General features: G+C 35.4%; 1 pseudogene across 1 annotated transcript; it reads left to right on the top strand.

Moving 5' to 3' along the window:
• The first annotated feature begins 299 nt into the window (after nucleotides 1–299).
• Nucleotides 300–7,299, top strand: LOC143223823 (peptidylglycine alpha-hydroxylating monooxygenase-like; annotated as a pseudogene). Its single transcript, XR_013013153.1, has 3 exons — nucleotides 300–989; nucleotides 6,312–6,369; nucleotides 6,985–7,299. The product of XR_013013153.1 is annotated as a peptidylglycine alpha-hydroxylating monooxygenase-like (transcript).
• The last annotated feature ends 256 nt before the right edge of the window (nucleotides 7,300–7,555 follow it).

Genomic DNA, 7,555 nt, shown 5'->3' with positions numbered 1-7,555 from the left:
TATCAAATATATATTGCTGATTGGCGTTATGTACAAGTTTGTTTTAAAGTTTTTTTTTGTTTTGTTTTTCGTGTCTTAATTTTAATTTCGCATGAAGCTACACGAGGGCTCTTTGCTATTTAACAGTTTGTGGAATGATAGAGAATTATCACCACCCACTGCCAGATCTTGGGCAGTGGGTAGTAATTTGATGACTAGCTACCTTCCCTCTAGTCTTACACTGCTAAATTAGGGACGGCTAGCACAGATAGCCCTCAGTAGCTTTGTGCAAAATTCAAAACAAACACTTCTGCAAAGTGTACACAATGTAATATGATAAGTAAAATGAGAGAATTTTATATAGAAAAGAAAGGAAGTTTGATAACAGAGGAACAGGAAAAGAAGAAACACATCTTCGCAGAACTGAGGTCAAGACTCAATCACATAATGCTATTTTTAGAAGCAGAATATTGCTATAATATTTGTATGTGTGAATTATCTTGAACGTTACATTAACCGAGATTTCTGAGCGCTCAATGGTCAGTGTTTAATTTTTATTAACCGGTAAACTTTCTTTGAGGAACCTTGTTACGTCACAAACAAGTTGTTCGTGAGCCCGGGTTGTTTAAGCTTGCGCTGTTCTGTTTTATCACAGAAACAGTATGTTATTACGTGTGTAATTTGTTTTTTTAAATCTTCACTTCGGACAGGGGGACACTTTGGGTCAAACACGTAGAACTCGAGGTGTGTGGCAACCTAGCAACATACTTAGAAACGTAACACTCTTTAAAAAATCGATATAATTTCATTCCACGTTTCAGCAGCGATTTCTTATATCATATCGACGAAGTGCAGGACCAGTAGTTAAAATGGCTTTCTCATCACGACTGAGGAATCTCTATTCAGTCACAATATTTTGGATTTTGTGGTTAAGCCTAAAGTGTATGTTACATCCCGTTTCCGCTGAAATAAAGCTTCCGTTACTAATGCCTGATGTTCAGCCTAAAGTGGTAAGTATTGTGTTTAAGTTCGTAACTTGAAGTTTTGTACATATACTATCATATGGTAGGAATGTATTTTGTAAAGATGAAGTCTGTTACATTACGAATTTAGTCAGTATCTAGTATATGATTCCAAGTTCTGTTGCTATATTCCAGTATCTGTTTTTCTAGTTGTTTTACCCGTACAAAAATAAAAAAACACGTCATTTGAATATCTTTAAATCTTTTACGAGTAAGACATAATACAAAGCTGTAATATGGTACATTCAGCATATTATATAATCATTTACTGTAGTCATGTTTATAAAGAACTTTTTAAATTTTATTAAAGGAAGAAAGCATGAATGTAAGAAATGTAGCATCTGTTTTGTTCTTAAGTTTTGTATTTAAAAACATATTTGCTTTTCTTGGTCTTAACAGAATGGCTAAAATCTAAGACATAAGAATGGATGGTGAAAATATTATTCTTTCTGAAAACCTATTTGAACCTGTTATCAGTAATTAGAATTAATATTTCATCTAAATAAGCTACATACACAAACCTTAAAAATTAACAAAATATATATTGATTTATTTGTTGGATATCATTACAGTTAGCCACGTTTTGGTCATAATTCTAATATATTATATACAACGTGTATTATCAGGTATAAATAATGGCAGAACGTAAACAGAGAAAATTTGTTTTGAATTTCGGGCAAAGCTACACAAGAGCTATCTGCGCTACTCGTCCTTCATTTAGCAGTGTAAGACTAGAGGGAAGGCACCCACCACCAAATCTTGGGCTACTCTTTTACCAACGAATAGTTGAATTGACCGCACATTAAAAACCCCTACGACTAAAAGGGTGAGCATATTTGGTGTGACGGGGATTTGAACCCGCGATCCTCAGATTACGAGTCGAGTGCCTTAAACACCTGGCCATGCCGTGCCTTAACAGCGAGAAGATCCTATTATACAAATATATCTTGTAGAGAGAAGGACAAAAATGTTTGCCGACGAAAGCAAGCTAATGAAAGATGGATATAATATTTGTAGGTGTGGTATAAATAATAAAAATGGAAGTAATTATTTAGAAAATACTTCGTTTCTCAATTCTTCAAATTATTTGAATATTTTCTTTCTTTTGAACATTAACATTTTCCCGACCATTTCTGTTTTGAACCAGTAGAAACATGAGTGGTGATGGCTCCACCAATATTTTCTAAAAGGGGCACAAATACATTTTGCTTCCCCCCAGTATTAAAATATAAAGAGTTTTAGAGAGGAAAAGGCCAGTTGAGTGGCACTTCTGAAGTTACAAGAAAACTTGTGAAGGGATGGCAACATGCTCGTGTCCACAACGGGAATTCGAACCACAGATTTTAGCGTTGTAAACCCAACGAACGATATATTCACCTTATTGTATTTTGATGAGAAAATAGGACGGAATTCACTTGAACATTGTTTAGACTCAGTGGTTCCTAACCTTTTTCATCGTCTTACTCCCTGAGACTCTCCATGATATTACCGTGACCTCTATAATAATTTTTGTAATGGTGAACTTTGCGTGAAAGTAGAATAAAATAAAAGTATATAAAGATCCTAATTTATTGAAAATGTTGCAAATAAATGACCTTGAGAAATGCTACAAGTGCTAAACAAATGCAAAATCCATGGAATTACTGAACATCATTCAAAACCTACTCATTCACTCAGTGTGAGGGTTGATATAATATATATATATAATGAGAAAATATACTAAATACGATGGGAACTTTAAATTTTAAGTTCGATGTATCAATATTATATAGTTAAAAAATTAGGCAATTCAAAACATTGTAATATATGAAAATTTTCACTCAAAATTAGACAGATGTTTGCGCAACAAGCATCTCGACGCGGTTCAACTGCTGCACTTCAGCGTCTTTCTCATTCGTGAGCAGTTATAGGCACTTGTCATAAAAAACTATAAACTGCCCTGTGATTTCCTCAATAATTACCAAACCTTCTGCGACCCCCGAAAAACTTTAAACGACCCCCAGGTTAAGAACCACTGGTTTAGAGAGTGAAAATGAAGATCGGGCTCTTTTAAGTGGGTTGTGCACCAGCAGTAAGCTCACTGCACTTGGAAGTTTGTTTTTTTGGTGCCAGCAGTAAACTCACTGCACTTAGAAGTTTTTTTTTTTATGCGCACCAGCAGTAAGCTCACTGTACTTAGAAGTTTGTTTTTTGGTGTGCACCAGCAGTAAGCTCACTGCACTTGGAAGTTTGTTTTTTTTTGGTGTTTTTTTTAATTTCGCGCAAAGCTACACGAAGGATATCTGTGCTAGCTGTCCATAATTTTAGCAGAGTAAGACGAGAGGGAAAGCAGCTAGTCATCACCACCTACCGCCAACTCTTGGGCAGCTCTTTTACCAACGAATAGTGGTATTGACCATCACTATACAACACCCCAGGGCTGAAAGGACGAGCATGTTTGGTGTGACGAGGATTCGAACCCGCGACCCTCGGATTACGAGTCGAAGTGACCAGATAATTTTGTATTTGTGTCGTTGTTTTTTGTGTGTTGATATTTACTGCACTCATTGTCACATGTTGAAATATGCTAGTGACAATTTAAGGTTTACGAAACTGTTTTGTCGTAAGTCCGGAAATAATTTATTAAATTTAAAATATGTAAATTTCTAATACACACACACACACACTAAAGATACCTTATACGTTTATATAATAAATTGTAATTTTAATGAAGCTGTTTCTTCAGTCTAGGTACCGGCATGGCCAAGTGGTTAGGACACTTGACTGATAATCTGAGGGCCACGGGTTTGAATCGCTGTCAAACATGCGTGCCCATTCAGTCTTGGGGGCGTAAAAACTTGACGGTTATTCCAATGATTCATTGATAAAAGAGTGGCCTAATAGTTGGCGGTGGGTGGTGATGACCAGCTGCTAAATTTGGGAGGGTTAAAACAGATAACCCTTGCGTAGCTTTGTGCAAAATAAAAACAATCGTCAGTCTACTAACAAGAGCAGTAATAATGGAAAAAGAAACCTCTTTACGTGTGTGAATTTTGAAACCTGTTGCTGACGTACGGTGCCCTTGGTAACACAGCACGAATCAAACTAAATTACTCCCATTTCCCGTCCTTCACGAAAATAGACTCAGCGACACTTGAAGGGTAGTAAAGAAACATGTTTAATAAATAGTTCGGAAAAAAAATTTCCAATGCTCAGTTCTGCGGGATATTCGCTGGCTTCAAGATAAGCTGGAGGCGAAGAGAGGCATTTAATGCTGAAATTCTGGATTCGATGCCTTCTGTGCTTCCAGCGCCACTAGGTCAAGCGCAGTCTCTTCACAACGAAATGTGTTTTAATAATGGCTCCAACACGTGGGTGTTGGATGAAACATCAATCAAGGTATATATTGAAGAAAAGTTTTGAAGGTCATGCAAGGCTGTTTCATTTATAGGAGTGTTAATAAATATAGAAGAAACTAATTCTAGACTGACCAGAGACTGTTTGTACAGGGAAGGGTTGTGACTAATTTTATATTCATATAGTCTAACAAGTTTGTTTGTTTTGAATTTCATGCAAAACTACACGAGGGCTATCTGTGCTAGCCAACCCTAATTTAGCAGTGTAAGCTAAATGTAATGTGTAGCTTTGTGCTTAACAAGAGATAATTAAACTTTTATTAATATAGTAATGTACCTTAGGGGTCATTGTTTTTGGTCTTGTTTTTTCTCTTTGTTTTTAATATAATAGTAATGATATTGACAGGGGCATCGTTAGTAAGTTAATTAAGTTCTTAGGTGTTAATATATGTATTGAAGATGTTGATGCACTATAGAATGACTTGAATCAGGTTGCAGGTTGGTCAAATATCTGGTTGTTGATCTAAATTATTGAAAGTGCAATTTAATGTGTTTGAACAATCATGGCTGGAACCGTCTGTTTGATATAGAGGGGAGCCAATCGGATGATGCAGCTGAACAAAAGGATATTGGATACAATTATCTTAAGAAACACATTTTGGGTGTGCTTATGGAGTTATTCATTACATGTCCAAAGAGGCCACTATCTCTATGTAAATCCTCACTTGGTTTTAATCTCCCTGTATAAGAGAGGAAAGCATTCAGAAGTGGGTTACTACAACGATTCTGGGAATAGAAAAATCGTGGCATTAGGATAGGTTAAGATATCCTAAGTTGTTTTATCTTAAGATAAAAAGGGTTAGAAAGATTTGTATTGAGGTGTACAAGATTATGTTAGAGACCAGCAAGATATAAGTCTTTGATTTATTTGTCTTCACTTTTGAAGATAAGTGGAGAGGACACAAGTTCGTGACTTGAAAAAGACTAGACTCCAGTTAGGACTGGTTTTGTTGCTAATCGGATGATTGGCTTATGGTCTGAGTTACCTGGAGGACAAAATTTACAAAGGAGAAAATTTCAAAAGTTTCCTTTTGTTATGGGTGCGTGGGCAGTGAAAGACCAAACTGTCACTTGATGTCCGGATAAAAACATTTATCAAATCGATTGGGGAACTGATCAGTTTTGTTTCTAATCATGACAATCCTGTTTATAACAAAATAGCAATGTAATTATTGCTTTCTTTGGCAGTTGAACAAAATTTTGTTATTATTAATAATAAATAAATAAATTATCATTTATCTTTTGATTGTTTTGGTTTGTTTTTAATTTCACACAAAGCTACACGAGGGCTATCTGCACTAGCCATCTCTTAATTTTGCAATGTAAGACTAGAGGGAAGGCAGCTAGTCATCTCCACCCACTGCCAACTCGTGGGCTACTCTTTTACCAACGAATAGTGGGATTGACTGTAACATTATAATGCCTCCATGGCTGAAAGGGCAAGCATGTTTGGTGCCCCTGACCCTTGGATTACGAATCGACTGCCTTTTTCTCCTGGTCGTGCCGGGCCATTATCATTTGATGTGATTGCTCTTTTCAGACTTAAAGTATAGAGAAAAGAAAAACATTCACCTCAATTTTATTTTGGTACAGGTTGATTTTGTCAGCTTTCTTGTAATTGTCTTATTTTAAAATTACTCAACTAACATTCGAGTTGCCAGAGGATTTGAGTTGGATTCATCTCACAAAGAATTACTTGCTCATTATATTTCATTTAAACAAATGGAAATAATTCTCACAGTATATTATAAGAAGAAGAATGCAATGTCATGCAGTGGGCTATCTGTGCTGTGCCCACCAATGATATTGAAACCAAATGTTTAACATTACAAGTCTTTGACATTGAAAAAGTGTACATATTTACATGGCTCTTAGTTTTAATGCAATATATATATTTATTTACCTTTACATTTAGAAAGACTCCTATCTTTGTACGGCATTTCAAATGCCTAGAAGTTTCAGCACCTACATAGGTAAGTTTATTTTTAACTATGTTAAAAAAAACCAGAAAGAAAAACACAACTACTGGTTGTTAAGCAGTAATCCTGAATGCTTATACATCTAAAGTTTTGGGTTCAATCCCTGCATTGAATGTCGTAATGATGAGCTGTTGTGCAGCTGTTCTCTTTAATAAAAAAAATGTTACTAACATAATTCCGAATACCTGATGATAATAGTGATATAAATTACCCATTTTATTTTAAATGATACATAAAACATTGTAATATATTTTTATCAGTAAATGAGCATTAGCAAACACTAAAGAAAAACTGTAATACTAATAAGATTTAATCATGACATATCGGAATTTTGTTGGAGTATTACTAGTGCACTTAGTTGCACTATTCCATTATTATGTTAATGTTAACTGTATTCAATGAGGGGGAAATACTTCAAAGCAGTGTCATATAACATTGAAATATTCAGAAAAATTAAATAACAATAATACATGTGTGATATGTGTAAACATTTTTATTCATAATTCAGTAATACCAAGAGTAGGTAATATCGTAATAACAAAGCATCACGTTAACAAAATTAATAATTGTTTGTCTTCCGATATACGCACAATTTCTTAACCATTTCAGTGGAGTTCGAACCCAATGCCACCATGCACACTGCTCATCATATCCTACTATTTGGATGCTCCGTCGTGGGATATCGAGAACGAGACACTCCTCGTGCTGTTTAGGACTGTGGTGAGATGGGTGGAGTTGGGCGTGGATCCCAATATCACCGTGCTCCTGTATGTTCTGAAGGTTCTCACATCATTTACGCATGGGCAAGAGATGCTCCAAAACTAACGTTACCAGAAGGTGAGAAGTCGATTTTGGTACATTCTGTATTTATGATAAGGTTGTAGGGATCAGCTAACGATTGTTCTCATGGTTAGTAACTTGTACAATCGAACACTTCAATCCTAGAATAATTTTCTGTATTTTATGTTTCCAGATGACAATTATTAATTTATATCTACAATTATACATCTAAATCTTGGATTTAGATTGTCTTGGTTTGGTACTTTTCATTCCCGTACTTGTGGTAGGTTGTCTTGATTTATACCTTCTCTTTTTTGTACTTGTGGTTGGGTGTCTTCGTTTATACCTTTTCTTTCCTGTACTTGTGGTTGGTTGTCTTGGTTTGGTACTTTTCATTCCT

The sequence above is a fragment of the Tachypleus tridentatus genome, chromosome 8 (genome assembly GCF_004210375.1).
Source record: "Tachypleus tridentatus isolate NWPU-2018 chromosome 8, ASM421037v1, whole genome shotgun sequence".
Taxonomy (NCBI): domain Eukaryota; kingdom Metazoa; phylum Arthropoda; class Merostomata; order Xiphosura; family Limulidae; genus Tachypleus; species Tachypleus tridentatus.
This window is presented reverse-complemented; position numbering and strand designations above follow the sequence as displayed.